Here is a 23,860-nt window from a genome sequence, read left to right on the forward strand (position 1 = left end):
CCACTGTGGGAGAATTGGAGTTATAGGATGGTTTGGGTTGGGAATGATGTTAAGATCATCTAGTTCCGATCCCCCCACTATGGACAAGGATACATTCCACTAGACCAGGTTGCTCAAAGCCCCATCCAGCCTGGTCTTAAACACTGCCAGGGATGGGGAGTCATTCAAAGCTGCATCAGGATAGCTTCAGACTTGACAGTAGGAAACATTCCTTTAGCAAGAGGGTGGTGGAACACTCAAACAGGCTTCCTAAAAAAGCATCTAAGAGATGTCCCAAGCCTGCTGGTATTTATAGGCATTTGGACAGTGCCCTTAATAACATGGCTGTAGCTTATGGTCAGCCCTTAAGCGGTCAGGCAGCTGGACTAGATGATCGTTGTAGGTCCCTTGCAATTGCAATACTACATTCTGTTCTAAAACGTGCTTGGAGAGCTGGACATACACTTTAGCCAGCAACAACAGTCATGAGACTGAAGGACAGCAAACAAGAGGAAGCCTGTCTCTGAAGCTTTCCAGTTCTGCAAGGCATTAGGGAGGGGTAAAAAAAGCAGGCAGCCCCAACATAGTTACTCAATATCAGCATGGTTAGGATGCCCCTGTGGGAAAAGGATGAAGCAGTTTTCAATCCACTGGTTTACCTCCATACCAAGTATTCTTGTGACTAGTATAATGAAGAATAATGTAACTGCTTTCTGAAGAATGAAGTCTGGTCAGCTTGTCATGACCATACCATGTCTGAGCCTCCAGGATAAGTGCCAAGATACCTCTCTTTGATGCCTGTGTATTATTAGTGGGAAAAGGGTCTGAGATCCTAACTCACCTTGCCTGAGTCATTCTATGGGGACAGACATTAACATTTTAAGTATCTAAAAGAGATACCTGAATATCAAGTCCTGCCAGTATTCAATGGAACTGCCCTGCCTGTGTGCCAAACTCAAAAACAAGTTTTGATGTTTTCCAGAGTTCTTTCCCAAACCTCCTTAAAGGTCAAATTCATTTATTTCCTTGAATGTACTGGGGAGAGACAGGAGTTCAGCTCTAGAAGCTGCTTCCTAAGACTGTCATTTTTAATGAAATTTGGATTCAGATGCAGCTTGTAGCTACATGGTTGTAAAGTCAGAATAACTTCCATGAAGTGTTGTCTTAAGAAGCTGTAATTGCCGGTTGCTATGCAGGTAGACTTTTACTATTGACTTTAACAGGCCTTTAGGCTCCAGTTTTTCAACTTGCGTGAACTAAATGACAGTATAATCAATCACTTGATTTCTCAGTTTACTTCGTTATTGTTCAAACAGTTTTATTTGTTTCCTGCCTCCATTTAATAATATTTGCAATGTCTTATGAAAATTAGTTTTTGAAAAACACAAACCAAGGAATGAAAACAGGACCTCCTATTGCCTCTCCAAGTAATCAAAATCTGAATCTAAATAGTTCTATGGCAACAGGCTGAGAAAAGTATGTTTTCAATTACTTTATTTCCATGTATAAACTGCACATCCAAATCACACTCCATGAATAAGTAAACAAGTTAATTTGGTTGTGGGTTCCTTTTATTTTTTATTTTTTTTTTCCCGGGGGGCAGGGATGGTCTATTTTCTTTTTTGGTAGAAAATAAGCAAGAAGAAACAGGGAATAATCAAGCCCACCCAGCACCAGCAAACTTTTCTCATTACACTCTGAGCAATAGCAAGATGGGGAAAATAGCAGATGATTATGTCTGATGAGTGTAATTACACTTTTTCAAAAAAGGGGGGAAATCTAGGTTTATCATTACACCTGTTTTTTGGTTTGTTTGGTTTTTTTTTAATAGATACCTTTAAATTCTGCTGAACATGCAGCAGCAGAAAAATTATTCCTTCTCGTTGTTTGATGGCCTCCAGTAATGCTTAAGAAAAATTGTTTTCCATTCCACTGAACTGTAAAATAAACAAAACAAACCCTTCACTAAATGCTCTAAAGGCCAAAGGGTCTCAATGAATGAACTTCAAATGGCTGCTTTTCTCATCATAGGAAAAATCCATTATGTGATTGTGTTTAGAAATGGTCTAGCATATTCTGGGTGCTATAGCATTTTAAAATAATAAGGTTTGGAAATAAATAATAAACTGGTGAAAAGGCAGAAAGTTGCTCCCTAAATCTAAATACAAATGTATTCCAATGTCATTTTCTATACATAGAGAAATGCATAGAACTAAATCAGTTCTATCATTTATACTGAATGTTACGTTTTCCTGTACTTTTCAGCTTACTTTCATTCCTTTCATGAAAGAGAATCTTATGACCTTTTCAGTATTAGCCTCAAGACATAGATGAGCTACTGTTTTCATACAGAAACCCAAGACCCCAGCTGACTAGCATGAAAGCTAACTTTGCCAACAAATCTCTAAGAAAATATGTGATAATGTTCATTTGTATTTTGGGGATTTTTTTTTTCTTTTTACAGACGTTATCAATGCATCTAAATATAACAGCTTTCTGTAAGTTTTTAGGTTAAACCAGGACCCTTTGAGACCAAGCATTAATTAACATGCTGTCCTGAGTGTTATAGGCTAATAAAAGATTGAATATACAGCATAATCGTAAGACCTTCTGGTAACTGCATCTCTTTTACTGCATCTGTTAGAAAATGTACAACTAGTGGTTTAGGATTCCTAATCTGTTATTCATCACTGGAAAATAAAATCCCTGTAGTATCTATTCTATTGTAAGCTCCATTAGGAGACAATTTCCAGCCTCTCAGTAGGATTTCCAAGAGCTTCACTGCAAAGTTTACTTTTTATAAGGGATTTCTTCGTAACGATAAACAGTCGGGACAGAACTTTCCCTTAGATTTATCTTCTCTGATTTTGCCAAGTAGGTTTCTTCTATTGGTATATTAAAAGTCCTCAGGATTGTCTATTAGCAATGTAAGTAGCTAATGAAATAAAGAAGACATGCTTAAAAATCCAGGGACGAACTTCTTCAATAGGAAGTTCATCAATTATTTTGAGGATAATACTCCTCAAAAAGGGATTTTGAATGGTATCAGACATATGCAGGGGCTCTTTAAAACTTATCCTTGCACCCATCTTCATTTGCAGACATTCAAGTCCAACATCCCTTAGATTCAATGAACTGTGTACTCTACACAGGGTTCAGAAACTATGAGAGCCATGCATTCAGTTTTTTTCTCAGGAAGTACTAGACAAGCAGTTAGGGAGCTGGCAGTGCTTAACTAGATAAAGGTTAACACAATGTCACTGCTTTGGCCATTTCATCTAGTTTAAGACTCAGAACTTGTGACACAGCACTGATAAGATGTGGAGGACAACTCAAATACAAAGGGAAGGCAGTGCTGAACAGTTACCAAAGCATGACTTGGGCATAGAAGCACATCTCGCACAGACTGGTAGTACTGGAAAAGTGGAACAGAATTTCTTTAGTTGTCTTCTATCTAACTTGTACTTGGCAACTGCTGAGCTGCTGTTCTCAGGATAAGATGGTGAGTGCTTCCACCCCTATGCTATATGACTGCATTTGGACATGGAGGTATAGGGAAATAAGAAGAAGACCTTTTAAAACACTGCAGTAACATTAAAAATTCAGTATGTATTGATGCTTTGTGTGTTTTTCTAAAGTCTTTTAAGACCCCAATTGCTTGGGTTCACTATCGGCATGAACTGGCCATTAGAAGGAACAGCTGAAGCAACTGCGCGCAAATGAAACATCAATGACATCAAAACTGCACACACTGCTCTTCCAGCTTTGCCTCTTGCACTAACAAATAGCTGTTGAACCTACAATACAAGCATGTAAATAAAGCCACACCTAACAATGCTGTTCTTTCTTATCAAATTCTGTTCTGTACCAGTAGATATAAAACTTTTCTATCATTCAAAGTAAATATATGCTAAATCCAGAAAGCTGTTTCTGAAGGCAGAAAAAAGTAGCTTTCCTTCTCTGGCATAGAAGTAGTTCTACTAATAAATTAAGCTGTATATATAATATTTAGAACTCTTCTGACTCTGAAAACTCTTGATAATTCCCACAGAAATAACATGTCTGTCATACATTTCTCTTGGGTTTGATACAGGGTTAACCAATGTACAGGGGGTTGTACAAGGGGGGTGTACAAGGGGGTTAGAGGAATTTGCTTGCTTAAACAAAAGTATTGTCTGTACCTATCATGCCTACTAAGCAGAACAAAGGCACTAACCACTGATAAGGAAAAGCAGACACCTGGTTCTATTGACAAGGAAAAGCAGAGGCCTGATTCTACTGATAAGCAGCTATTGATAAGGAAAAGCAGACCCCTGAAGGGGGAGAAGCAGATGGTTTATGGCTGGGACAATGACCAAACCCTAAGGCCATACCTGAAGACTAAAAGGTGAAAAGTTCAAGAAGAGGAAGACTCATTTACTTCACCTTGAAGACCCCTACCCACAGGAGGAAGACTCAGTTACTTCATCTTGAGACCCCTGCCCATGACCAGAGGGGGCACTGCACAGGTGCAAAGGACCTTCTAACTCATTATAATACAAAGCGGGGATAGGACATGAATATGTATAGGCGTATTGTGCAACCTTATGAATATATATAACTTTAGAGAATAAATGTAGAGGGAAACAACACTGAGGCAGGCATGCCTTTGAGGAATTATCCCCGTGTCTCTCAGTGCTGAATAAAAAGCATACCTACATTACAACTTTAATGAGTTGTGGAGTCAATCCGTGCATCAGGTTATGGTGCCATTTGCCAACTAGGAAAGACCTTTAAAGAGAGAAGAGCTATTCGAGATTATTCTTTCAGTACTTCCACAGAAGTCAAGACCTGAGCAGCTTCTTAAATGTTGACAGAAGGTAGTATAGGACCAGTTAAGACTTCAGCACATTTTTAATGCACTTTTGACCTACAAGCTTGCTTGTGGAACCCAGAATAGGATTCATAACACAATACCAAATAAGGGATAGGGATATTAGACGTAAGACCTTGCCCACGCTTCCAGAAGAGACTTCACATCTAAAATAAGTACATTAAATATCCTGATGGACTATGGATTTTTGATTAAAATTAAAGATACAAGTCTTATATGGTTTACAGCTATATCAGTATATTAACTTGCAGGGTATAGGCACTAGATTTGAAACATCTGTATTATTTAGGTTAGAGATAATTTTGATTTTGGCCAAGGTAATTTCTGTGTGTCTGCAGGATTTCAGATTGTGAGAGAATCTGGACAGTATTCAGCCTTGAGCATGATGTATTTTACAAGTATAGAAGATGGCTTAACAGCCTAAATGACAGTACCTGCCTATCTATAAAGCCTATGTTGCTATGCATACTATTCCATTCAAGAGGCTAACAGAACAGGTACTTGAGGGCAGTTGTGTGAGGTGACAAGAGGTGACTATTCACTAGGTGTTTAGGCGTCTTGCACTATCCTCCTTTTTGTTGACTTAAGTGCTGTGGCTTTGACTGAAGTGCTGTGGCTTACCAAAGACTCCAGTTCTGATGAAATCTGAAGACCTTTATTGCGTGTCTGGCATCCCTTTTACATAGTCCACTAAGTGCTAAGCAGTAATTTTCCACTCTCTTACTTCCTTGTCATCCTGATTCAGAAAACCACTAAGGGTTACAAATATCTACATCATTTGGTCTGTTTTTGAGTTGCACATCCTGCTTTATCTTGCAAACTGCCTGCTTTGTTTTGCTAACTGATCTTTACCCTTCGTTGTTCCCAAGGCTTAAGCCCCACCAGGGCAATAACACCTGGATCCATTTTGTTAACTATTTCTGTCCGGTTACCCACAACGTGCAACATTAACATTCTTATACATAGCTGTTCTGCAAACAGCTGAGAATTCCTATTCCCTCAAACCTTCCAGTCCTAAAGCCTTTTGGGTCCTGGAGATCCATAATCTTCCCACCCTAAGCATCCCTGTCTTCATCAACACATATAGAGATATACTTCTTTGAATGCTTCTCATTCACCTCTCTCATGAATCCCAGACATCCTCATTATTCCCAATCCAGCACCACAGTTCCTGCTCTGGTCCCAGTTTAGTCTTCATTTCCATCCATTCCACCTTCTATATTTGCTCCACCCTGTTCACTTTGACAGTCATTTCCCAGTGATGTCAAGTACAGGTTAATCATCTCCTCAACTGAGCCTGCCCTCCATCCTTGTTCTAGTGCACCTCTCACTCAACTTTGGGGTTTGATGTAGAACTGTAAAATTCAGACTTTAAGTCCCACCTAGACAGATACCTAGAGGGCAAAGAGAGGATATGGCTGAGAAAAACAATCTTTAGTGGTAGTTGAAAATTTCTCCTGGAGTCTGGTCTATAACTGCCTGAGTTGGGCATTTATTGTAATGAATGAAGGTTTGTTTTGTTGTGGGTTTTGGTTTTTTTTTCCCTACTAAGTGCTTGATAAAGGGAAAGGGAGTGAAAAAAAATAGTTTGAGAGTTTTATGATTTCTGCTGAGAGTTCATATTGCAATTTGTGAGTTCTATTAGCATTAAACATTAATTCAGACTTGAATTTTAGAGCTCCTTGTACTGGCAACTCATTTGCTTGCATTATTAAGAAAATCTGAAAGTATCTACTGCATACATACAAGCGTATGATTTTCACACATTCAAATAAATAATTTAAATTAAGGAAATATCTACAAAAGTAATCAGAAGATCAATCTTACAGGTATGCAGTTTTGTGAGTCAGACTACTTAGATCATTCAGAGAAATACTTCTGTAATAAGTAAATAAGGTTTTCTTGCTTTCCATGAGAAAGAAAAGCCTTTGCAATAGGCTTCATAGTGTGGCTAAAGGTAAAGTAACAGCTCTCAAAACTTTAAAAAAAAAAAGAAAAGAAAAACATTCTTTTACCTGCTCTGCAAAAAAAAAAAAAACCCACAAAACAAACAAACCCCCCCCCCAACAAAACAAAACAAAACAAAACAAAACAAAAACAAACAACAAAAAACAAGACCCCAGAACACCAAAAAAAAAAACCCAAAGAAAAACCAAAAACCAGGTTAAATCAGAATCAGGTCTCTGTGCAGAAAGCTGGAAAAAAATTGGTTCTAATAAATAATAGGTAGTTTTTGTTGGGCACATAGCATCCCTGGTCAGTTTTGCGTTTATGGCTCAGTACCTAGTGAAACATTTTATTTTCACATCTTAAAAGATCATTTCAGGGCTGAACAAACACAGCAGGTTCAGCAGCAGCTGGAATACAACTAGTACTGTTCACCCTTTGGAAAGTTTATGAAATCACTGGCATGGTTCTGAAATATTAAAAGGTCTTCTGAATCTCAGAGAGAAAACAGCAATGTAAAATCAAGGGTCTGGTCTGGCTGAGTGGATAAAGTGCCATCCTTTTATACTGGGGACCTAAATCTTTCAAGTCAATATGTGGTATAAAATGACTTTTATGGTCATTGGCTAGTGGCTGTGAATTCATATCAACAAAAGTAACATAATTCAGACCAGGACAGAGGAAGAAATCAAAGTGTAACAAGGCTTGTGTTATAAAAAGGCACAGTCATTTGCTTGGAAATAGTCTTGAACAGTAACACCGGACCCAAAGCTCTTGCTCCTGGGAGAGAGTTCAGATCACAACTTGCATTCAGATGTTTCAGCTCAACTTAGCTCTATACATCTAACATATTTTACACTTTACATGGTTCCATATTTTAAGTTAATTCACTGCCATGTGAAACAAGGAGGCACAAAAGTACAAAATGTAATCAGTTCTAAGTGATGTTAAGTTTGATGGCTTTGTAATGGAAAATAACTGCGGTGTTTAAAGGTAACTGACATAGTTTCAGGACCTCAGTACAAAAGGTGTGAGAAAACCAGAACAGAAGGACAGGACCTGGGGATGGGGAGTATCTGGGACAAGCAGATGTCCAGGGTGGGCACAGATAAACTAGCGGATAAGTAAAAGGACAGGATGATTGCTAAGCTTGAGGTGTTAATAAACCCATTAAGCTGGTGTAAGCATCTACTAGGGCGTATGGGACTAGCAGATGTCCAGGATGAGAGCAGTTAAACTAACTGATAAGTAGAAGGCCAAGATGATTGCTATGTCTGTAATGTTAATTAAGCTTGTTGGGAAAAGTAAACGACCCTTAAAGACCACCACATTTTTGTATGCATGCCGGAAACTTTTTGAAAAATGATGTAATATGCTCAGTGACCACATAAGGATGACCCGTATAGCAATTCGGGGACACACGTTAGGAGGAGCTATCCCCCGTGTCTCCCGGCACCGCAATAAAGAATACCTGCTTGTCAACTTGAAACTCTGTTGGCGAGTTTGTTCCTGGAGTTTTCTCCGAATCAGTTTGGCACCCCAGATGAGACCCTCTCTGCTTGGCTGAAGGACCTGCTGGGGACAGGGCTCCCTAGGGCCCGCGGGAGTTTTTCCCTGAGGGACCCCTCGACTCATTCGTATCACTGCGGGAGCAGACAAGGACCATCTCACAAAAGATATTCTTTTCTTTTATGTAGTCTTTAAGATGCATGGGGCATCTTGGTTTGGTAAATTGGTTTGGTAAGCGTACGCATGGTGTGGAAGCCTTCCGTAAATCGAGATAGGAGATCTTGTGGGTAAAGGCGTATACCTGGCTGCTAGCGTCCGTTTGGTATACACCCACAAGAAGCAGGGGGCATCTTGTGGTTTGGGTCCTGCAAGGCACAGTGGGTTGTCTTGTAGAAAAGGTTTTGGTTTTACGGTATACAATCACAAGAAGCAGAGGGCATCTTGTGGTTTGGGTCCTGCAAGACACAGTGGGTTGTCTTGTAGAAAAGGTTTTGGTTTTACCGGTATACAGTCACAAGAAGCAGAGGGCATCTTGTGGTTTGGGTCCGACAAGACGCAGTGGGCGTCTTGCACTAAAGGTTTTACGGTTTATTATACACACAAGAAGCAGAGGGCATCTTGTGGTTTGGGTCCAACAAGACACAGTGGGCGTCTTGCACTAAAGGTTTCACGGTTTATTATATGCACAAGAAGCAGGGGGCATCTTGTGGTTTGGGTCTGACAAGATGCAGTGGGCATCTTGTAGAAAAGGTTTTGGATTTTACTGGTATAGGGCTTATGTTGTGGCTTGTTATACTTATGACTTTGGTCTTGTGATTTTGGTATTGGTGACAGACCTTTATAAATGCATTCTTAATTGTTGTCTTTGTTTCAAGTGTAGTAAGATTTTGTTCTTGTGATTTTGGTAACAGACTTTTCCGTTCTTGTGATTTTGGTGTTGGTGACAGACTTTTATAACTCTTAATTGTTAGTTTGATACAATGTTAATCTCTGTCTCGAGTGCTGTAACTGTGTGGAGTGTGTCTGTGGGATCCCGTGTGTGTGTGTGAACGTGAGACTGATACTAGGAAATCAGCAGAGTGGAGAGATCTTGAAAAAGAGTCCTTTAGAGTGCATTTTGGCACACTGGAAAGAACTGGGTTTCCTGGGGGCTCGGTAAATGAGAAAACATTGATAAAATATGGCACCATGAAGCCTCAAATTTTGAAGCACATATTCTTTAACCCTGAGGGGTAAGGAATACTTGGACAGAGACATTACTTACATTTAGACAGACAACTTGCAGCCAGACAACCCAGAGTGTTTAAACATGCTGGCACTAAAGGAGGAAAATCATTAGTCCGTAAAGTTTGAATTTCAGCATAGTAGCTCTTGCAGTCCTTGGGAAGCAGGCCAGCACTCCAGATCCACCTCAGGGCATGCCAGCTCATCTCAGGCTCCGTACTAAGAGAAGGCAATTTGATGCTGCATGCAAGATTCAGACTGATGTAAAAATGACAAGAAAAAATCGCCCTGTCTCCCTCAAGCCCTCACTTCCCTCAGCTGCATCTTTAAACATCAGTCAAAATTTTCATTGCAAAAACTTTGGCAGTATTGTTGTTAGCGTAAGAGCTGACACATAACCACCAAAATGGTTATATGAGGTGCTTTATTGCAGCGCTGGGAAACCAGGGGCACGCGCCCAAATCTGGCTTCAACCCCGTCACATCGCGCTCGCAATTTATACACTAAAAATGTCGTCACTAATACATATTCAACACAGATTACATCATTGACTAATACATATGCATCAAGGATTGCCACATCAGTCTATTACGATATCAGCCTCTTCTGCGCTTGCGCAGCCCCCCTCTGGTGGTCGTCCTGATGAAGTAAGGAGTCTTCCTTGGATGAAGTAAGAAGTCTTCCTCAGGTCATCCTGTTCACTTTTCTGTTCCTTGGACATGTCCCAGTCATTATGTGGACACCAGCATTCTCTTATTTTCACTTGACTACTCCTGGTACCTTCGTGAGTTCTGCTTCGGTAGAGTTTCACAATACTCCTCTGGATCCACCCATATACCCTTCCCCATATATGGCTATGTTAATTGCTTATCATTATATCTACCATTGTAATATTTAGTTATAAAGTAACTAAGATACACAATAGCAGAATTTCAACTTGTTCTTAATACAAAAGAAACCCTCTACTGATTAACAGATTTTCAAATATAATCATCTTTTCTCTTTGTATTATTGTTTCAACACGCAATTTCACCTATTACTAACATTGGCATATATAGCATGCCAAGGGGAGCATGGCACTCACCATCATTGCTTCTTCCAAACCTTTCTCATCTGGGCAGTCCATGGTGCTGGGGATCTCAGCCTCAGCTCCAAGGTATCTTTCTAATTAGGGCTAGGGTTAGGGTTCAGAAAGCCACAAAGCCTACAGCTCCAGGGACACTGGGGCTGTAAAAAGCACTCCACAAACACGCTCATTCCAAACCTTTTTCATCTGGGCCACCCATGGTGCTGGGATGCCTCAGTTCCAAGATGCCCTTCCAATTAGGATCGGGGGTCAGAGAGCCATAAAGCCACACTTCCAAATGGATTTAATCATAGATAATATGCAGGACTTGGTTGTGAATTTGGCATAAGTGATCCCACACTAAGTTTATGTCTTAAAAACCCCTCCCAGAACACACTTTTACTGTCATTTAGTCTAAGGATTTTTTCCTTCTAATGTGTTTATCCTCTGATCGACTCACAAATAATAAGGTCACTTTCTTTCATATTTTAAATGAGCTAGATTAAATTAGCCATTCTTTATATTTACTTTTCTTTCATGGAAATTCACTTTGAATGTCACAGTGCACCCTCTGTGAACTGGGTTCAGTTCTGTAACACAGGATATTTCGCAGTGGGTAAAAATCTGTTTCATCGGACCCAGTAAACCATCCCCTGGTGTATTGTAAAATTGCTCAGTTTTTTTATAAGAAGCATAAGAAATATCCCTCTTTTATATGAATCAAAACAGTCTCACTATTTTATGGGATAATCATTGATGGTGTTTTATTCTGGCTATTTTCCTGTAACCTTTTAAAATCTACTTTATCCTTTGGGCACTACAAAACTCTTCTGACGAGTTCCAGCATTGAAATATGCTGTGTGCAAAAAGTGCTTCCTTATGTTTACTTTAAGTTAGCAGCATGATAATTTCATCAGCTGGCCTTCAGTTTTTCATACATTGTTAATAATAAACATGGCAGTTCATCTACTCTGTGCTATTTATTATTTTATATATGCTGTATTTTTGTCCCACAGTCATTTTTTTCTCCCCAAAGGATTATGCTGTCTTGCGTCTATTACTTTTCATTACTCAGCACTGAATTTCGTCTCCTGTTTTACCTCCAACCACTCAAAATCACAAGATCTTTTTGCACTCTTGTTGTCGATGTTAGCGTCTGTCAGCTTCGAGAATTCTTTAGTATCAGCAAATTTGGTCACCTCATTAAGCATCTGCTTTTCTGTCATGTGAAAGGGGGAAGATTTTCTCAACCTAGTGTTTGATTTGTCTATCAGCAACCCAGGGAAGCTGAGACCCTTGTGGCCAACCAGTATGTCAGCGTCCTGTTACAGGGACCCTTCACTGAACAGTCCTGCTGCATTGGAAGGTGATTCAACTGACTTATTCAGCGAAACGCACCAGCAGCATAAGGGGGGACCCTCAGTCATCTTCCTGCTTTATGTTACCCATTGCCAGTCTCTGCTGGCGCCCACAATGGATTAGTGCTAACAGTTTACAGAATAGTACTCTTTATTAATATAAAATCATGACAAATTAAGGTTCAGAGATATCCAGTGATAGGGACTGTCTGCAAAAACAAACTTGCAGTGACACACAAGCAGACCATAATCACTAGTAACAACTAGCATGAGTTAGCACAGATAAGATAAAGTTCTTACCAGAAGTTATGGTGGAGTCGTCCCTGCTTTCCCTTTCCTAATTTCACATATTTATACAATTTGATTCAGGTCAGTAGCTCCCGCCAATTTACAAAGTGGTCAGTTAATTTGTATAAGATTATGCCATTTTCATCAGAACATCCTAGTCATATTTTGCTGATGCGTGAAGCCGTATGTTGATGATGTCCATGTGCTGTACTAGGCTTCAAGGATGGTCTTTCCTGATTAGAGATTCATTAGCTCTGTTTCTTAAGCTGCCTACACAAAGGCAAAGCCTCCTCTCCCAGTATCAGTTCTATGTTTGTCAGTGTTGCTCATCCTGACCTTGTAGGAGGCCCTTGTATCTGTCCAGGCTTCCCCATAGTAACACAGGTTTCTACTTTTTAACTATATGCCTACAAAACCTGAGTGATTCTAGTCATACTTTGTTACTAATGGGTGTGAAATCCTCTCCATTTGCTTTTTAAAATACAAATATAGTTTCCTTTTTGGCAGCTTCTGTGAAGTTTATCAGTACATGGTGACTTCAAGTTCCCACTCCTGCAGGGAGTATAACAGAGCCTGGCCGTGGGGCCTTTGCTCTGCTCCACCCTCCATTCAGTTTCTCTTAGCTTATGTCAAGGTTGTAGGGTTGCCTGGGGAACTACTACCAGGTAGATTCCATGCATGTCAACCCCATCCCATCCTGGAAGTAGCACCTGCATTTAACCCTAAGGTTTCCTTAGCATTATAATATAACTTTGGGGGATTGGGGGAAAGTGGTCTCTAATTTCCCACATTTTCCCACATTTTCCTAGTAATTTATATCCATGATGAACAATACAGATCCTACCAAAGTTCTCTCTTTGTACTGACAATTTCTTTGCACTGTGAAAACTGTATATCTAGCCTTACGCTTTACTCCCCTTCTTTTCACCTAATATTCTTTTTTCTTCATAAGTTTAGTCAATCTTGGATGTGATTGACAAGGATTTAATACAGAATTCCAGGTCCATTTTTCCCAGTTACAAAGGAGTTGAGTGTAGTTGTTTTTATTTCAGAAAACAGGAGATAAAGCTACTTCTCTGACATTTTAAAGCCCAGCAGCAGAGAAGCAAAGTGAACCCACATTTTCTGTCTAGTCTTGACCATTAAGCTGCTAGTGGTGTTTCCCCATGGCCTTTCAGTATATCAGAAAACCTTTGATTATCTGTCCCCATTACATATCTTAAATTTCTATTTCTGTTCAAATTAATTCTCTTTTTCTAGTCTGAATTACACATACAGCACAGAGATACATACAGTAGATAAATTCTTTTTTTTTTTTTAGCTCTATAGGACGTTATTTGTCCTTCTTCTAGTCTAAACTTCCTCATTCATTACTGCTGCTTTTATTTTCTACAAGGAAATACTTAGTTTAATATGCCAAATAAATCGTCTTGCAAATTCAGATAAGCCTGTCTAAAATCAGAAAGAAAGAATTGTATGTAACAAACCCCTGATGTTTAGAACATCAGCACTTTGCTTCATCACACAGTATCCATTCCTAAACAAAAGGAGTATTTTAGCTAGCTGAATCAAAGCATATCTATGCCTACTCCTCCTCTTTTTTATGTCTACCCCATTTAAGCAATTCACATTTTCACTAAGCATGTTGAGAATATGAAGAGACATTAAAGCTTAGTGGTGTGACGACGTTGGGGAGGTGTATTAACTCAGTCAGTTTTCGTGCTGACTCTGCAGTGATAAAAATGAGATGAACCAGTGGGTAAAAAATACATAGAGTTATAATAACCAATCTGCTTCTTTCCTACTCATCTCTGGCTTCATGATGCTGAAAATCTCACTGGTTCAGCCTGGGGAAAGAAATCTTTCCATAATCCTACAAGAGTTTACAGTCTCCCATCCAAATCAAAGTAATACAGTAATCAGCGGATAAGCACAATGACATGTGGCATTAAATGAAGTCTCTTATTCTCTCATGGGAAGGAAGACAGGGACTTATTTGTTCAATATACCATTATAAAATTATCTAATTTTAGGAAAATAAAACAACAGAGAGCACATTTTAAATTTTTATCTTTTGCTTTCTTTTGTGAAACTTATTGATGAGTAATTTAGAACTTTGTCTTAGCTATTCTCTCTCTCTAAAAATGTAATCTGACTTAATTATGTGTCATCACAGTAATAACAGTAAAAGAAAGCTTCTCTGTGGATGAGTAGAGGATATAGTGTTTTAGGAAAAGTCCAAAAGACATTATATTAATTTATACAATGTGGAGTTTAGCACCTGAAATGATTTTATTCATAAAATTGTTTCCAAGCATTTCACAGGCCTCCTACCAGTAAGGGGAGCTACACAGCAGATTAATACAAAGGGTGGTGGTAGCTTTGGTTAAAGGCTGACAGGTAGATTGTGAGCATTTTGTGCACTCATTCATAAACTTTAGGTTGTTGAGAATCATAAAATCATAGAATCAAACAGGTTGGAAAAGACCTTTAAGATCATCAAGTCCAGCCTTTACCCCAGGACTGCCAAATCCATCACTAAGCCGTATTCATTGAGGGCCTCATCTACACATTTTTTGAACACTTCCAAGGACGATGATTCCACCACTTCCCTGGGCAGCCTGTTCCAATGCCTGATCACCATCTCTGTGAAGAAATTTTTCCTAATATCCAGTCTAAACCTCCCCTGGCACAGCCTGAGGCCATTAGCTCTTGTCCTATTGCTTGTTACGTGGGAGAAGAGACCAGCCACCTCCTCATTCCATCCTCCTTTCAGGTAGTTGTAGGGAGCAATAAGGTCCCCCTTGAGCATTCTCTTCTCCAGACCAAACAACCCCAGTTCCCTCAGCCATTTCTCATAAGACTTGTTCTCCAGACCCTTCACCAGTTTCGTTGCCCTTCTCTGGACCTGCTACAGCAACTTAATATCTCTTTTGTAATGAGGGGAGAATATTTCAAGCACCAGAAACAGAGGAGATTGAAAACTTCTATTAACCCGAGGCAAATCTATTTAGTTGACCCTTATCCGTGCCACGTCAACAATCCATGATGCACAATTAATTAAAAGTGAAATTAGCAATAGCTTTTGTTGTTTCTTCAGCCAGGTGGAAAAATGTGTAAGGACCATTTCAAATGAGATCACATGAAGACAGTATTTAAAGCTATCATCTCCTAAATCCAAATCCACATACACATTTGCTACAGAAACAAAGTAAATTGTATGCATACACAGTGATTCAGGGGTGTAAAGTCATAAAAAGTACAGCCAAGGAAATAAACATTGCATCATCCTGGACAGAAAATAACTTTTTTTGTTTTGTTAAGGTACAGTAACTCACATCACCAGACATTCTCTTGCTAAAAGGTAATAGCCACAGTAGTTAAAAATAACTAGCATTACTAGACAGAGATGGGCAATTATGGAAAATAAAGCCAGCAGCTTTCCTGTTTTACATGCACACCCTTTTCAATGTGAAGACTCCAGAGCTCTTTTCTAAAAAAGCTTATTTAGAACAATTTGCATCATACTTACACTATCTTTATGACCAGACATCATAGACTTCTAGAGAGTTTACTGTATTTCCTGACGGAGAAAGGACTGACAGCCAGGTGACTAAGATGTTCATACTTTGGAAAAACAGAAATTTAATAATCAAACAATAACCCAGCTCATTAAATGTAATTGCTTCTGTCCACAGAGCTGACACAAAAGAGCCTTGTACTCTAGCATGGAATATCTATCCTACTCTGAGATGCAGTCTCCAAGATGGAGAAGGTTAAAATATAAAATATTAGTGCAGGAAAACCTGATTTATACATTACATATACTCATTGCTTAGACTCCCCTATAAGTACTTAGGAAAGACAACAAAACAAGCATTGTTTCTGAAATAGAGATTCAAAAAGAGAAGTTGCTGGAAAAGAGTTTTCAAATTTAATTTTCCCTTGTTAGTCCTTTCATCCTGTGAGTTTGTATCAGACATCATAATCTCAATGGACTGGAAATCTGTTCAGCAATCTAAGTTACTTTAAGAAAGTTCAAATGAACCAACCTAAAAAGTGAAACTCAGCTTTCAAAAATAAACAAGGATTTGGGGCAATCAATTAAAAAATGCCTTGTGTTTAAGGAGGAAAAATGATCTGAACCTCCTGAACACCTGTCGTGGTTTAAACCCAGTCAGGTAACTCGTTCACTCCCTTCCCCCCCTTCTTGCCCTCCCCCTGCTCCCGGAGGGATGGAGAGGAGAGTCAAAAAGAATGCAACTCCCATGGGTTGAGATAAGAACAGTTTAGTAACTAAGGCATAACACAAATCACTACTGCTACCACCAAGAATAATAATGATAAAGGAAATAACAAGGGAAGAGAATACAACATCTGACCACCAGCCGACCGATAACTCATCCCCCAAGCCCAACCAAGCTCTGACCCATACCTCCTCCAACCCCACAGTCTACCAGTCCTTCCGGGTAACTCCCAGTTACATCCTGGGCATGACGTGCTGTGGTATGGAATACCTCTTTGGTCAGTTTGGGTCAGGTGTCCTGTCTCTGCTTCCTCCCGGCTTCCCCTCCTCCCTGGCAGAGCATGAGGCTCACAAAGTCCTTGGCCAAACCAAAACATCGCTATCAGCTCTGTTCCCAGGCCGAAAGTCAAAACACTGCACTGCACCAGCTACCAAGGAGGAGAAAAATGACTGCTACTGCTGAACCCAGGACAACACCAAACCAGCAAGCCAGTGCAATGAGCATGCACCTGTGGACCCAACCTCTCTAATCACACTGGGACGGATGTTTAGCCAGCCCTCTTTACCTAAGAGCCTTTTGAAGACCTTTAAGTTGTTTGTCTCACACTTGCCAGTCATGGCTTCCTCTCTTTCTTCCCCTCATTTCAGAGAAAAAATATATTATTGTAATTCTTTTGCCATGGTTAAATAATAAATGTATTGGGCTGTCTATTCATGTTACAGTTTCAGGAATGGCCTTTGCATTATTTCTTCTCTAGCAATATATGCAACTTGGAAGTATTATTGTAATATAGATTAAAACCTGGTTTCATCCAAACCAAAAGCCTTTTGCATATAGATTCTCCCAATCAATAATCCTTCTTGAGGTTTAGAAGCAGATTTCAGTTCAGATTATGGTTTTAGAGAAGATTTCACAGAGGATTTTATGATACTGAATTTAGTTCAAGCTACAATGAAAACTTGCTTTCTTTTATAACAGAATTGATTCTCTGCAAACAATATATATGCATATGTGAAGTCTGTTTAAATACTATTTTGTTAGGGCTATCAGGCTTCCACACATTCTGAGGGAATGAAGGAAATTGTAAAAATATACTTCAAGTTTTGTATACTTGACTTTTTGTTTTGTATTCACAAAAAGTGGTTTTATAAAAAGACATAGGGCAGAATGAGTGTATGTAGGTATGCGTTGAGGGTTTCATTGCATATCACAAGGAAACAAAGCAAAGATAAAAATGGCATTTTGGACAGTGGGATTGAGTGCACTATCAGCAAGTTTGCCGATGACACCAACCTGTGTGGTTCAGTTGATACGCTGGAGGGAAGGAATGCCATCCAGAGGGACCTCAACATGCTTGTGAAGTGGGCTGATGCCAACCTCATGAAGTTTCACCATAACAAGTGCAAGGTCCTACACCTGGGTTGGAGCAATCCCAGGCACAGCTACAGGCTGGGCAAAGAAGAGATTCAGAGCAGCCCTGTGGAGAAGGACTTGGGGGTGTTGGTTGATGAGAAAAGGAATATGAGCAGGCAGTGTGCGCTTGCAGCCCAGAAAGCCAACTGCATCCTGGGCTGCATTAAAAGGAGCGTGACCAGCAGGTGGAAGGAGGTGATCCTGCCTCTTTGCTCTTGTGAGACCTCATCTGGAGTATTGTGTGCAGTTCTGGTGTCCTCAACATAAAAAGGACATGGAACTGTTGGAACAAGTCCAGAGGAGGGCCCGAGGATGATCAGGGGACTGGAGCACCTCCCGTATGAAGACAGGCTGAGAAAGTTGGGGCTGTTCAGCCTGGAGAAGAGAAGGCTGTGTGGAGATCTCATAGCATCCTTCCAGTATCTGAAGGGGGCCTATAGGGATGCTGGGGAGGGACTCTTCATTAGGGACTGTAGTGATAGGACAAGGGGTATCGGGTTAAAACTTAAACAGGGGAAGTTTAGATTGGATATAAGGAGGGAATTCTTTCCTGTTAGGGTGGTGAGGCACTGGAATAGGTTGCCCAGGGAGGTTGTGAATGCTCCATCCCTGGCAGTGTTCAGGACCAGGTTGGACGAAGCCTTGGGTGAGATGGTTTAGTGTGAGGTGTCCCTGCCCATGGCGGGGAGGGGGTGGAACTTGATGATCTTAAGGTGCTTTCCAACCCAAACTATTCTATGATTCTATAAAACAGTGGTACCAGGAAAAAGACTGAGAAAAAAATACCACAACAGCATGACAGAGCTGCTATAGGAGGAAATAATTCACTGAAAATTTGATGGTGAAAAGAAAGAGAAATGAGTGGGTTGATTTGATGGGCATCTTTTCTCCCTTTAGCAAGGCAGAGTTGAGTTGAAATGAGTGCAGACTGTAATGTCAGTTATACATAGAAAAATGTCTCAAACACACAGGTCTCTTATGTGGATCTACAGTCCTGTTTCTTTTTCTCTCAATTTTCAGCTTTGATTCCCTACTTACGGATTTGTTTAGTGTTTTAATTGACATGAATGTGGAAGTAAGGCTAATGGGAAGCCAAACTTTGTCTAAAGTGTTTATAAAATATGAAATTTCTGAAAATAATTGGTATTATTACCTACTTACCAGGTAAGTAGGGTCTTGGGCATCTAATTTAGAAACCTAAGCTTAAGCAACAGGAACTTCCTTTTAAACCTTCAAGGGGACTTATTTTTCTCTAGACTGATAAAATTAAAGACTGAGCTCCTTCACAGCCATGTTGCCTGGTATGTGGTATGTATTATGGGGAGAATCAGTATGCTAAAGAAGCAGCAGTCATTTCATGTGTTCTAAAACATGCAGCAATCTAAATAAGCTTTGTATTTGATTACATTAATTTTTCAAGAAGAATCATTCAGCTCAAGAAAGAATCATGAAAAAGCATGATTTTAGCAGCAGAGTTCCAGTTCGGTGCATAAGACAGTATCCAGAGGCAGTTTAGCAGAAATTGATGCACTTAGAATTTGCAGTATCTTCCTAAGCCTTTAGGAATTTCAGGGCACAGTAAATGTAGGCCACCAAAAGCCCCTAAGGCTAAATGTATGGATCAGACATTCCTAAACCATTTGCTAATAGGTTTGCTATTGTCAAAGAAGTTTTAAGGAATTAATGTGGTCGCTCAGATTCTCACAAGGAACCTACCAAAGCTCATTACTAGTTGATGGGAGATTAATGTTGTGGAAAAGAGAGAGACTTCAAGGAATTTATTAGCTTGCATGAGACATTTCTAAGATAGAATGAGAATACAGAAAGGGTTAAAGACTGCTGCAATGTCTCCTACTGAGATAACTTGCTATACAAAAGTGTAAGTACTAAAAAGCTTTCAAGCACTGCCTCACCTGACAAGGTTGGGAAAGTACTTATTATCTGAAAGGAAGACCATATGTTTGAGAAGTAAGGAGGGTGATTCTTTTTTGACTTGCAAATCTCTACCTATCAGACAGGAGGGGATTTAAATGGGGGTGTTTCTCTGTCTGCTGCTGAGACAATCTTACTGGGAAAAATTTTAACAGACAGCATAAGGATAGATACAGTAGCATGAGTTCATCGTTTTTCCATTACAGGTCTCACATGGTTGTATCTCCTCCTCCCCCCAGAACAATAAATTTTTAAAAATTATGAAGATAATTCTTCTTCATTACCATCACTAGGAGTTGCTGGATTCATACTAGTTTTAAAGTCAGTATACTTATTAAACTTGCCTTATTAAAATCACAGAATCAGAGCCTTTAGGTCATTAACTTCACCTTCAGACCAGCAGCACACAGGAAGAGCTAGCAACAAAGCTGTGGGGCTCAGAGTCCAATGTTTGGAACTTACAGTACACAAGAACAAGCATTTCTCTGGAAAAAAATGACCTGTTTATGAAGCTATACACTATATACATTGAGATTTCTGGTGTCCTGTTTCAGTGCCAGGCTATGTGCATTCAGTCATCTTAAAGGCTTGGGTTACCTCTGGAAGGATGAATTAAAATGTATGAAATTTCAGAAGGCAGGGGAGCAGCTGGAGCACATGGGACAAATCTGAAAGTGACACACTGTGATGTTGGCTGCACAATTTGCCCTGGATGTTGTTATAACTGTATCGTCTGGATGGCCGCACACAAAGAGTTGTGGTCAATGGCTCAGTGTCCGGCTGGAGACCAGTAACGAGTGGTGTCCCTCAGGGGTTGGTGTTGGGACCGGTCTTGTTTAACATTTTTGCTGCTGACATGGACAGTGGGATTGAGTGCGCCCTCAGCAAGTTTCCCAATGACTTCAAGCTGTGTGGTTCAGTTGATATGCTGGAGGGAAGGAATGCCATCCAGAGGGACCTTGACACACTTGTGAGGTGGGCTGATGGCAACCTCATGAAGTTTAACCATAACAAGTGCAAGGTCCTACACCTGGGTTGGAGCAATCCCAGGCACAGCTACAGGTTGGGCAGAGAAGAGATTCAGAGCAGCCCTGCGGAGAAGGACTTGGGGGTGTTGGTTGATGAGAAAATGAACATGAGCCGGCTTCAGTGTGCACTTGCAGCCCAGAAAGCCAACTGCATCCTGGGCTGCATCAAAAGGATCGTGACCAGCAGGTCTAAGGAGGTGATCCTGCCTCTCTACTCTGCTCTTGTGAGACCTCACCTGGAGTATTGTGTGCAGTTCTGGTGTCTTCAACATAAAAAGGACATGGAACTGTTGGAACAAGTCCAGCGAAGGGCCATGAGGATGATCAGGGGGCTGGAGCACCTCCCGTATGAAGACAGGCTGAGGAATTTGGGGCTGTTCAGCCTGGAGAAGAGAAGGCTGTGTGGAGACCTCATAGCATCCTTCCAGTATCTGAAGGTGGCCTATAGGGATGCTGGGGAGGGACTCTTCATTAGGGACTGTAGTGATAGGACAAGGGGTATCGCGTTAAAACTTACACAGGGGAAGTTTAGATTGGATATAAGAAGGAAATTCTTTCCTGTTAGGGTGGTGAGGCACTGGAATAGGTTGCCCAGGGAGGTTGTGAATGCTCCATCCCTGGCAGTGTTCAGGACCAGGTTGGATGAAGCCTTGGGTGATATGGTTTAGTGTGAGGTGTCCCTACCCATGGCAGGGGCTTGGGACTTGATGATCTTAAGGTGCTTTCCAACCCTAACTATTCTATGATTCTATGATTCTCTGTTTAGGTATAATATTGTAGGTGTTGCATCACAGGATGGTTGAGGTTGGCAAGAAAATCTTGACATTGCCTACTCCACCTGCCACATCAGGCAGAATAAGCTAAAGCAGCATTCTGTCCAGCTGGATTATGACTCCAAGGACAGAGACTCCTCAGACTGTCTGGGTGTCGTGGTTTAAACCCAGTCAGGTAATTCGTTCGCTCACTTCCCCCCCCTTTCTTGCCCTCCCCCTGCTCTCGGAGGGACGGAGAGGAGAATCGAAAAGAATGCAACTCCCACAGGTTGAGATAAGAACAGTTTAGTAACTAAGGTATAACACACATCACTACTGCTACCACCAATGATAATAATGATAAAGGAAATAACAAGGGAAGAGAATACATCATCTCACCACCAGCTGACCGATAACTCGCCCCCCAGGCCCAACCAAGCTCTGACCGATACCTCCTCCAACCCTGCAGTCCCCCAGCCCTTCCGGCTCACTCCCAGTTACATCCTGGGCATGACGTGCTGTGGTATGGAATACCTCTTTGGTCAGTTTGGGTCAGGTGTCCTGTCTCTGCTTCCTCCTGGCTTCCCCTCCTCCCTGGCAGAGCATGAGGCTCACAAAGTCCTTGGCCAAACCAAAACATCGCTTGTTATCAGCTCTGTTCCCGAGCTGAAAGTCAAAACACTGCACTACACCAGCTACCAAGAAGGGGAAAAATGACTGCGACTGCTGAACCCAGGACATTATCCACCCCTTATTCCATACCATTCACGTCATGCTCAGATCCCACATTTTCAATATACCATCACTCTTATCTCGGTGCACTCTTATCTTAGTGCATGGACCAGTCCCTATAAAGCTGCTGAGTCCATCTGGTCCATGATGTCAGGCTCCATCTCTTGTAACAGTCTTCCAGAGCAGGAGAGACTGTGTGCAGTGCTCACACTTGTGAATAACCTGGGCAATATTGTCCATTGCTAAGTCCACCCCTCGATCATGAGTCCATCTCTGTGTTGCGTCTCTGCTCTGATGGCCTGAAGTGCCATGGGCCCACCAGGCTTAAAATAATTCACTGTCCCCTTAAGCAGTTTCTGCAGCTTGTTGCTGGGGACTCCATACAGCTGCCTTCCATCTCCGATGCTTCCAAAGCACTGGAGGGGCCCAGTGGACTAGATACTTGCCCATACTGTCACACACACCCTGCCACTCATGACTGTCCAGCCTTGGACAAAACCTTTTGGTCCCCCTATATCCTCGTCTAACCCCAGACAAGACCCAAACCTGACTCTGCTTAACTTTTGAGATCAGACAAAATGGTGGTGGGTAGAACACAGCCTGTGTGTGTGCCAACATGCTGATCCCCATCACAATCAGCAGGCAGGTCCCAAGGATGCCCAAAGGCCATTCAAAACCTTCAGAACTCTCACACGATGCTGCTGTACTTGTCACTGGGGCTGGTGTAGCTGCTGTACTTGTCACTGGGGCTGGTGTAGCTGCTGTGCTTGCCGGCTCTCCCACCGCCAGCTTCTCTGAGTCCAGCTCTTCCTCCTCTGCCTTGCTGGGAAATGCTGCGTGGTCTCCTGCATCCTCCTGGGGCTCGGCGGGCGGCTTCCGGGAAACGCTCTCGGCCGTCGCGGGGCTGGGCTCGGCCGCGGGGCTCGGCTCCTCCGCGGGGCTCGGCTCCTCCGCCGCCTTCTCCCGCTGCTCGGCAGCCCCTTCCTTCTGCTCCTCGACCGCCCCGACCTCCTCCACCGGCAGCCGTCCCCTCGCGGCCTCCGGCCCCGCTCCCGCCGCCGCTTGGTCCCCGGGGCCGCTCTCCCGGGCCGCTTCAGCAGCCGCCGGCTCCCGGGGCCGCTCCCCCTCGGCTCCCCGCAGCCTCACGAAGATGGAGAGTAGGGTGAGGGCCAGGACGGTGAAGAGCAGCCGGACGGCCAGGTACAAGTCCACGGCCACGTCCGTCCCGCCCTGCTGCTGGAGCCCGCCCGTATTACAAGCCATTGCCATAAAGCACAGTGAGACAAGAACCTTAGCCCAGGCCCCGCACTTGATAAACACTATCACAGCAAATACCGGCTCTACGTAAGTTACAACATTCTGAAGCTGTGAGATCAACAAGAACAACTCTGAGAGCCAATAAATCAGCATTGTGACGAATGACTATTAATTCGGTCAGATCTGTCGTTATCTCAACCCTTCGTGCCCCACGTTGGGCGCCAAAAAGAACTGTCGTGGTTTAAACCCAGTCAG

The 23,860-nt window shown here is 41.7% G+C and overlaps 1 long non-coding RNA gene across 1 annotated transcript in view; it reads right to left on the reverse strand.

Moving 5' to 3' along the window:
* Positions 1-1,587: 1,587 nt before the first annotated feature.
* The window catches only part of LOC134163753 (uncharacterized), a 48,009-nt gene continuing 25,736 nt past the window's right edge, over positions 1,588-23,860 (reverse strand). Inside the window, exon 3 of the long non-coding RNA XR_009964834.1 lies at positions 1,588-1,916. This is a non-coding gene — a long non-coding RNA (uncharacterized LOC134163753). The remainder of the gene's footprint in view (positions 1,917-23,860) is intronic.

The sequence above is a fragment of the Pezoporus occidentalis genome, unplaced genomic scaffold, assembly GCF_034315485.1.
Source record: "Pezoporus occidentalis ecotype Australia unplaced genomic scaffold, CSIRO_AGI_Poc_V1 ctg206, whole genome shotgun sequence".
Taxonomy (NCBI): Eukaryota; Metazoa; Chordata; class Aves; order Psittaciformes; family Psittacidae; genus Pezoporus; species Pezoporus occidentalis.